The following is a 10,000-nucleotide window of genomic DNA, read 5'->3' on the forward strand; positions in this document are numbered from 1 at the left end:
TATTTAAACACACATGTACACACACTGAAGGGAAAGCACCCATATGTACAAATTGAAACACACACGTACACATGTAGTAGTTACAATTATGCTGTTTATACCCACAAGAGTTTGAAGAGAATATATATGTGTATACATACGTACATTTAAATAATGAAGAAGTGTGCTCTCTCTCTCTCTCTCTCTCTCTCTCTCTCACACACACACACACACACATGTAAGTGCTTTAGGAGCTTCTACATGGATATATGTGGCCACTGGCAAGTATGGTGTGTATATATGTAGGTTGGCAAGTTGAGGAGGAACATGAGGCCCAAAATGGTCCTCATGAACGAGCCTTTTGTTTTTATGCATGCAAGGATACTCTTGCGTGTTAGGGATGGGTCATGCCACTAGGTACGGGTATAGCTGTGTGAGTGTGTAAATAAGTACGTGTGTGTGTATAGACACAGGTATGCTATGTTTGTACTTATGTATGTCTAGAGACAGATAGATGTTGTTCATATGTATAGGTGGTCTACGTAAGATAGCTAGATGTTGTTCATATGTATAGGTAGTGTATGTGAGTACCATGTACACATATAGGTACAAATATATGCATTTACATACGGATAAGTTAGAAATGCATATACATATATGTATACTTGATTGATTCTATGCATGGGTACATATGGATGTATAGGTATGAATGCGTATATATAATGTATATATGTATGTGAACATATATATGTGTCTGTATTTAGGCATATATGTTTGTGTACGTAAATATATATGGATAGACATTGTAGATGTATGTGTATATGTATATATGTTTTATATATGTTTATATGTGTGATCGATGTATATATATGCAAAGAGATTTTGTGTGAGTGTATAAACATGAGAGAGAGAGAGAGAGAGAGATGTCCATGACTGTATGGTACCCAAACCTCTAATGTCCGGAGGATGGGGGATGGGTTGTGTCTTCACGAAGTTGTCTTTTTTAATGGTGTGCTTAGCTCAGCCCGTCGGTGACGGGTCTCGCCACTAGTTTCTCCAAAGATAGAGAGAGAGAGACATCAGTTTTTCCCAAAGAGGGAGATTTCAATTTTCTTCTCATTGAGACCTTTGACCTCGGTATCCTTGAATGGTCTATGAATTATGCACTGGTTGCACAATGCTTACTACTGCTCATGGTGCACGCTGGAAAGACGAAGGCTTCCAAGTGGAAATGGAATCTCATCGTCACAAAGTTCCATCATGCTGCAGTGGCGAGCTTGAGCATGGGCCGGCCAAGGCCGTCCTGACTCCTATGTGGTGTTGGGAGAAAGGGAGGTGAGTCATGGGCCATAGCCAGCGTGACAAGTCACATGCGACAGGAAAGACAGAATTTTCAGACACAGCAAATGTGGGTTGCGTGGGGTGGGGCCTGCTTGGCCGCCAATGCAATCTGGACCACTGGCTCGCCCGCCACAGAAGTGGAGGCAACGATCACAAATGTTTGGTCCCGCCAACCGCCCCTGTCCCCACCTGTGCCGCCACGTACCCACTTGGCGCTCGGCCATTGCCTGGGCGTCGTATCTGGCTTGCTTTAGGCCTAAGAAATTGAGGGCCATCTTTATGTCCGACTGCGACGTTTTCATCCTTCTTTATTTTCGAGAGGGCGTTTTCTACTGCGACACACATGGTGTTGATGATGATGACGGCCTAGTGCGCACTGCCAGGGTGTACACATGTGCTTTGGCATGCTGGCATTCTTTTGGAAGTTAATTTGTTATGAACTCAAAAGCTAGGAAAGTTAGATGAGCCAGCAGCCTAGAGGAAGCTCATGGTGGAGATGATCATCATGGGAGTCATGAGGATGGGTAGCACAAACGGGCTTATTCCCACGAGCCGTTCGTTTGGGCTGCGTTCATATGGCCAATCACCTTGCCTGCCTACAATTTTGCTTTTGACGGATGCTTTTCTCATAAATGGGTTAGAGTAACCTCGAAACCGCATCTCCGTGTGTGTGACCGCCATTGGTGGTCCTGAGGATTCAACTAAGCCTTTTGGTTAGTGGGCGCACTGAAGACCATTAAAAATACAAATTAAACACCACCACGTTCCTGCGCCCTTGAGGTGGATGTGTAACGTGTATGGCCGAGTTAGCATTTGGTTCGTCCAAGTTTACAATAAAATAATTCATGACACTCGACAACTCGAAAAGTTCCTGCGTAATAGCATTTTTACGTTTTGAAGGGCTTCGTCATCTCACATATTATTAATCTTTCCAATGCCAAATTTTATTTTAGATGTCAAAAAGCCAAATTAATTCAGATGTCAAAAAACCACGTATGAAAATAGATCCTCTCCTCCAGACATCTTAGATATCCAGTCTCAAGAGACAAACTCCTTGTAGCCTACTCAACCAACAACAATAGTGAAATTCTTCCAGTTAGGTCTCTACTGAACCTTATGAGTAAAGTCACAAAACTAATAGTCAATTTTATGGATTGCTTGTTGGGTGCAATCAAGGTTGCTTTTTTTTGTTTTTTGATGGGTGTCATGCTCGTTTTTTGACATTTTGGTCACAAAATACAACCGGTGGCCATTCAAAAAGAAGGTATAATTGTGAAAAAACATGCATTATTTCTACTAAACCCATCATTTTGAATAATATATAGCCACTTATTTTGAGTGGCCATTTAAAAATAAGGTATGATTGTGAAAAAACATGTATTATTTTTACTAAACCTGTCATTTTGAAGGGTGACTTAGCCCGTCAAAAATCATCCTTGGGTGCAATAATATGGCAATGGGAATAAAAAAGATGTCTCATCAATTGGAACGTGGAAATAGCACCAAGCGACATTTGTAAGTTATGATCGATTGGAAGGATATTCTCATGGTTTCATGGTATCACAAACTAGTTGTCCACTGGCCTTAGTAGGTGGTGGCCTTTTGAACAAGTCACAAATGCAACTTGTAGCCACCTACTGATGAAAAAGGGAGATGTGGGTGATTTTAACTTGAAGTTGAGCATTCAATGCAATTGAGTAAAGCTTAAATGTCACTGGGACAACCAAAAAGCCTAATATTACAACAACATTACACGCAGACTACTAGCATAATCTAAACAAACACGTGATCCTCATTAAAGCTCAATTCTGATTCATTAGTGCCGTGCACGACTTGCTAAGTAAATCTATTTTAGGCAAGACTTGGAAAGTATAGCAGTGGCTATCCAATCGAAAAAGAACATTAAATGCTACCTCTTTTTCTAAGTCGACTAAGTCACACCGCGGGACACAGCTAAATCTAAGCCCTAAGATAACTAGGCCTTCCCACGAGTCAAATTTACTGAGTCTCCTTGGATGTAAGGAACGTGGCCAAGCTATAACCCAAACTATGCCAAAATTAGCCTTCTTGGATTGAGCTTGGATGTAAGAACTTGACCAAGCTATAACCCAAACTGTGCCAAAATCAGCACAGTTGGGTTTCTCCTTCTTAATCTTCGCTAATGCACTTAGCAAGATTGGAGCTTATGAGCATGGGCGTGCAAAAACTTTGCAAGCATTAAAGTCATCTTCAACTTGCATGGCCCAATTGACTGAGGGAGAACCATCTAAGAACCCTGCACTACCAACAATCCCAAGCACATAGGTTGAGGGAGAGAAATGATGATTTGAGTGAAATGTGTGGATCACAAAAAAATATGCAAGTTCATAAATCTATCCTATTGCTTAAAGTCATCTTCAACTTGCATGGCCCAAATAGCTGGGGCCGAGAGAGAACCATCTAAGAGCCCTGCACTACCAACAATCCCAAGCACATAGGTTGAGGGGGAGGAATGATGATTTGAGTGAAACGCGTGGATCACAAAAATATGAAAGTTCATAAATATATTCTATTGGTTAAAAGTCATCTTCAACTTGCATGGCCCCAATTAACCAAGGTGAGGGAGAACCATTTAAGAGCCGTGCACTACCAACAATCCCAAGGACGGGGAGGAATGATGATTTGCGTGAAACGTGTGGTTCATAAATATATTCTATTGGTTACTTTTTCATCTTCCCTCGTAAGAATAGCCTAGCACTCTCTAGTAGGGTTATTGAAAAATAGAAGAGACAATTGAAACTCCCTTATACTTGCGTGGGACACAACCCTCTAGCCCCTTCTAGTAGGGTTATTGAAAAATAGAAGAGACAATTGAAACTCCCTTATACTTGCGTGGGACACAACCCTCTAGCCCCTACTCCTCCCTAGTGAGAGACATAGCTCTGAGCTGTGCAACCCTGGTGTTGGGGGGCAGCTAGAGGTCACCTTGTGTTTGGCAACCCCATGGCTAGTGGCTAGCCAATTGCCTTCCACTTGCCCACCCCAAGATGCGTGGGAACAACCCTAAAACTCGAGAAAATGAACTTTGTGTAAATTGCACTTGATGTGCCTTTGCACCTTTTGCAAGATGGGTGAATTATCTATGGAGGGGTCATTGTAGGTGCTATCAATGGTGAAGTAAAAATAGGGTGGATGATGTGGATAAATGGGGCCACACTAGGGAAGCAATGTTCACAGAACCCTGTTTGTAATTTTTTCTGGCTAAAATTTCAACTTGAGAAAATGAACTTTGTGTAAATTGCACTTGAAGTGCCCTTGCACCTTTTGCAAGATGGGTGAATTATCTATGAAGGGGTCATTGTAGGTGCTATCAATGGTGAAGTAAAAATAGGGTGGATGATGTGGATAAATGGGGCCACACTAGGGAACTTACAAGGCAATGTTCACATAACCCTGTTTGTAGTGTAGTGTAATTTTTTCGGCTAAAATTTCGAGACATTAGAAAGTTAAAATGTGTACATTTTAGTTAAACCCCGAAATTTGTACGATTTCTAGTGATGTTCAATCAAAATGCCGGTTAAGCCTATAAGCATTGTCTTTGATTTTAAGGGGAAAAAACCCTTTTTTCCAGCACTGTTACAAGACTCTAGCTGTGCGGTCGAGTAGGGTACCCAAAGCTCAAAGGTAGTAATAAGAAATTCCTGAGGGTAGGGCCGTGGACGGTGGCGATGGTAGGCGGTGGAAGCACGTTACGCTTGTTTGATTATTGAGATTCGAGAAAGGCCATGATGGAGCGCCCTGCACGGGCTCTAAAAGGACGTTGAGAGGAGGAGAGAGACTACTAGAAAGAGAGGGTGTTGAGGAGGGATGTTGCTCGAAAAGGATATTTTTCCGGATCAATCGGAATCAAAGCAAACTGGGATTTATGACTCTAATATAACACGATTATGACTAAGTTATAGTGTTTCCTTTTAAAAAATAAATCTCACTTGAGATTGTGAATTTTTAAAAGAGAGCCTCTAGAGTCTAGACTGTAGATAGATAGTACAGGGGTTGCAACCGCAAAGAAATCCGTGCCCACAGACACCTGGCAGCGTTGTCTCTGGATTCTTCAGGAGGAGGTTGCTCAGCCCGCTGAAAAGCTGAAAAAGCGAAACCTCACGAGCCACGACAACGCTCTCTCTCTGCCGTAGCTAGACAGTAGATAAATATACGTTGTAAATTAAATACATACGGAAGAAATATACGTTGTAAATTAAAATACCATATTACAGTTGGTATCCTATGTGGAAAAGCTAGTTTGTCCGAACTTGCGTGTCGTAGAAGGGAATCTTTTATCTTTCAAGCATTCAAGTCTCATATTTCAACGTTTAATCTGATGGAGTACTTCAACGTTAAATGGAGTGTTTTTTTTAAGTTAAAACAGAGGAATATATTAAAAAAAAGTGTGGTTACAAGACCCCATGAGGAAGGTCCATGGGGAGACACTTCGAACTGTTAAACCCTAGTGTTTTTTTTTCCCCCTTTTTTTATGCTTGTCTCGTGTGATGTGGTTGTCCACGTAGGATGTCTAAATTAAAGCAATAATGAATCATTATGTATAAAAACATCTCTTTGGTTAGGGTTTAATCAACAAACAAGGTTGAGCTTATCCAGTGGGGTCCGCTGTAGAGGCGGGTCCCACGTTGCTGAGCTGCTGGCCACCATCAGCCTAGTGCCCACCTTTATCAGTTCCTCCTCTTGCACCTTCGTCCAGTCTGTGCAAGCGTGCTCTCTGCTCTCCTGAGTCTTCATTCATCTCTTCAAGAGGTCTGCAGAGCTCTCTCCGTGCTCTAGTCTCCTCTTCCATTGAGCTCTGCCTTTAGAATTCTCTTCGATTGAGCTCTGCCTCTCTTTCTGACTTGTTTGTGTGTATATTTTCTCTTGCAGGAGGTTTCTGTAAGCTTTAGAATCAGGCCGCCATGGAATCCAAGGATGAAGATGTGAGGCTGGGCGCCAACAAATTTAACGAGCGCCAGCCCTTGGGAACAGCTGCCCAGACAAGAGACTACACAGAGCCACCCGCCACCCCTTTGATTGAGCCGTCCGAGTTTACCTCTTGGTCTTTTGGAGAGCAGGAATTGCCGAATTCTTTGCTACCTTGCTCTTCCTGTATATAACCATCCAAACTGTGATGGGTTACAAGCATGGCACTGCCACTACGGCAAATCCCTGCCCAGGAGTAGGGATTCAAGGGATTGCCATGGGCGTTTGGAGGCATGATCTTTGCTCTCGTTTACTGCACAGCAGGAATTTCAGGTGATTACATCCTGATTTCATGATCCAAGAACTAAGCGTACTCTAGAACGTGTTAGTTGTGCTCATTTTAGTGTCAAGTGTGCAGCGTGCTGTAGAACGTGTTAATTGTGTCTTGGATCCTTAGATTAACTACTTAGTTTGTCATGATGAAGGGCTCCTAACAAATGGAAGCTGTTTTTGCACGCTTCACACAGGCGGGCACATCAACCCTGCAGTCACTTGGGGCTTGTTCTTGGCTCGCAAGGTGTCCCTTCCGCGCACGCTCTACTACATCATCATGCAGTGTCTGGGAGCCATCTGCGGGGCTGGGATTGTAAAGGGCTTCCAGCCGCACTTCTACGAGGCCAACGGCGGCGGCGCCAATGTGGTGAATCACGGCTACACCAAAGGGGATGGCTTGGGCGCCGAAATCGTGGGCACCTTCGTTCTTGTGTATACCGTCTTCTCTGCCACCGACGCCAAGCGCAGCGCAAGGGACTCGCACGTGCCGGTGAGTATGCCTTGTGTGTAGGGTCTGGTCACACGCACGCACACACACTCTCTCTCTCTCTCTCTCTCTCTCTCTCTCTCACACACACACACACACACACACAGAGGTTCAATTGAAGGGTCATCCTAAAACTTGAAAAGGTTTTTAAGGATTTTGCAAAATTAAGTCATCTGAAGTGCAAATTGCTGTTCCTTGTGGGTATAGGCCACAAGTTTACTACCCCACATGTTATGATATTCATCATGAGTTGTAAGTGTGCCAAGTTACGCTGATTTTGAATGTGTAAAAATGTGTGTATCATGCGTGTGCAGCTGCTTGCCCCTCTTCCCATTGGCTTCGCAGTCTTTCTTGTGCATCTTGCAACCATTCCCATCACTGGCACCGGAATCAACCCTGCTAGGAGCTTGGGAGCTGCTATCATCTACAACAGGAAGCAAGCCTGGGACGACCATGTAAGAAGGAAAACCCTTCTTCAATATACACCTCTTGAGCAAAAAAAAACTATAAGAGAAATATAATGCTAGAAAAAATGCGCTCTAAATTGTGTGATTTTCCTCTTGTTGTGCAGTGGATTTTCTGGGTTGGACCCTTCATCGGCGCGAGCCTGGCGTGTGCCTATCACGTGATAGTCATCCGCGCCCTGCCCTTTAAGACCCGCGAGGGTGCCTAATTAAAAGCTTGGTGCTTAATTAGAAGCTCCTAATCAAAGCCTCAGCCCATTTTAGCTCCCCTCTCTCTCTCTCTCTCTCTCTCTTTGTCCCTCCCCTGTGTGCGAGTTGAGTGAAGCATAAGAGAATTGGTGCTGATGCTCCAATGCTCCCTCTTAAGCTGTTTATGTTAGCCCAAACCTTTTGTTTTCTTCTCCTCCTCTTTGTATTATCATGTGTAATAACTACATACCTCGTTGCTTGTTTATTTTACCCAGTCAAATCTCCATTCTCGTCATCATCATTGCTCGGGTATGCTCCTTGAGCTTTCCCAAAAGTCTTGTATGTTGTTAATGCTTTAATCCCGAAAGAATTTAGTACTTGAACTTGCAGAACGTTTGATTAAAATGAAAAGCAGCTTTTTAAAAGTCGAGTACCTGTTGAACATGCAGAAAAGTTAAATTAAATCACGAGAAGCACGGCCAACCTTATAAATTATGGTGGTTTGCTTGGTCTGGACTCTTGAGTTTGTGAATTACTAAGCATAATTACTACGCAGCTACGTGGCTCAAAAACTTTCACGAGCGGCCGCCCTGTACGTGGCTCAAAAACTTTCACGAGCGGGCGCCCTGCCAGGGAATGAAATTGAGGGAGTAAAGTTGTCCGGGCGTTGGCATGGCAGTTCACACAACAGAACAAATACATTATATAATAAAGGCCACCAGTCCCCACCACAACCATGTGATTGGTCTAGAAATGCGCAGGATCAGTGGTGACACTAGTTCAATGCTCAATAAGCACCGTTCTTGCAGATTTCTATGGTGGACCGGGCCTTAGTACACCGCCCGTAGTTTTTTGAAAATGCCATCCACGACGTGAAAAGGTCCTGATGCTATTGGTTCACATAAGAGAACGCCGATACGGAATTTGTCATGGGTGTTGATTCACCCAAATTTGTCATGGCATTTATTAATGTTGTTGACAACATTAATAAATCGAATGTTAAAACGTACCCTTAATCAAGGGTACATTTAATTAATCTTCAACCCAAGCATGCTCTCATCGCCTCCTCACCCGCCTCCTCCACCTTCTCGGTTACTCTATCACCTCCTCACCCGCCTCCACCTTCTCGGTTACTCATCACCTCCTCAACCGCCTCCTCCACCTTCTCGGCTCCCATCCTCACTCCATTCCTCACCCGCCTTCTCACCCACCTGCTATTCTCATCGCCTCCTCACCCGCCTCCACCTTCCCGGCTATTCTCATTGCCTCCTCACCTGCCTCCTCCACCTTCTTGGCTCCCAAGCATGCTCTCATCGCCTCACCTGCCGCCTCCACCTTCTCGGCTACTCTCATCGCCTCCTCAACTGTCGCCTCCACCTTCTTGGCTCCCTCCCTCACTCCATTCCTCACGACAGGGGGAGAGAGAGAGTGGCGTCACCCATGAAGAGGGACTTTAGAGAGAGCACAATACAGAAGCATGCATGTCCACGTGCATTCGAAGCATTTGTTTACTATTTTAAGTCGATTTGTTTCTAAAATAAAAAGGGTATAAATATTTCAAACTTTGGACTTTTTTCCAAGGTTTAATGAACCAAGATTTTTTGACATTTACCTCTCTAATTAATTAATGAAAACCCCAAAAAAAATGTTTTGGGTGCTTATTGGTCCAAATAAGAGAACACCCCTACAACTGTCACCCATGAAGAGGGACTTTAGAGAGAGCACAATACAGAAGCATGCATGTCCATGTGCATTCGAATTTTAAGTCGATTTGTTTCTAAATAAAAAGTGTATAAATATTTCAAACTTTGGACTTTTTTTCCAAGGTTTAATGAACCAAGATTTTCTGACATTTACCTCTCTAAATTAACTAATGAAACCCCCAAAAAAATGTTTTGGGTGCTTATTGGTCCAAATAAGAGAACACCCCTACAACTTGCCTTTTGGTGGGCATTTGAGCCTCGAACAGTTGGAAAACCCTTGTTAGTCTCGAGTAAGTGATGCTTCAAATTGATTAAGAGGCAGTTTGTAAGAAAACAATTTGTGTGCGTGCTTGACTTGTTGCTTAGGGACCGCTTGGGTCGCCCCCATAGGAGGTCAGTCCAATGAGAACTAAGAGGGAGGAGAGCCCTTGAGGCCAATTTCCAAGTTCTTATTAGGATCTTATAACTGGGCCTGGGTTACCCCCATAGGAGGTTGGTCCAATGAGATCTAAGAGAGGAGAGCCCATGAGGCCAAATTATCTCCATGAAAGGAGATAATT

At 43.5% G+C, this 10,000-nt stretch overlaps 1 pseudogene across 1 annotated transcript; it reads left to right on the forward strand.

The window, feature by feature from the left end:
* Nucleotides 1-6,170: 6,170 nt before the first annotated feature.
* LOC147607279 (aquaporin PIP1-2-like) lies at nucleotides 6,171-8,114 on the forward strand (annotated as a pseudogene). Its single transcript, XR_015264683.1, has 4 exons — nucleotides 6,171-6,597; nucleotides 6,792-7,087; nucleotides 7,399-7,539; nucleotides 7,656-8,114. The product of XR_015264683.1 is annotated as an aquaporin PIP1-2-like (transcript).
* The last annotated feature ends 1,886 nt before the right edge of the window (nucleotides 8,115-10,000 follow it).

Source organism: Cibotium barometz, chromosome 55 (assembly GCF_041138505.1).
Source record: "Cibotium barometz isolate CiBa-2024 chromosome 55, ASM4113850v1, whole genome shotgun sequence".
Lineage (NCBI taxonomy): Eukaryota > Viridiplantae > Streptophyta > Polypodiopsida > Cyatheales > Cibotiaceae > Cibotium > Cibotium barometz.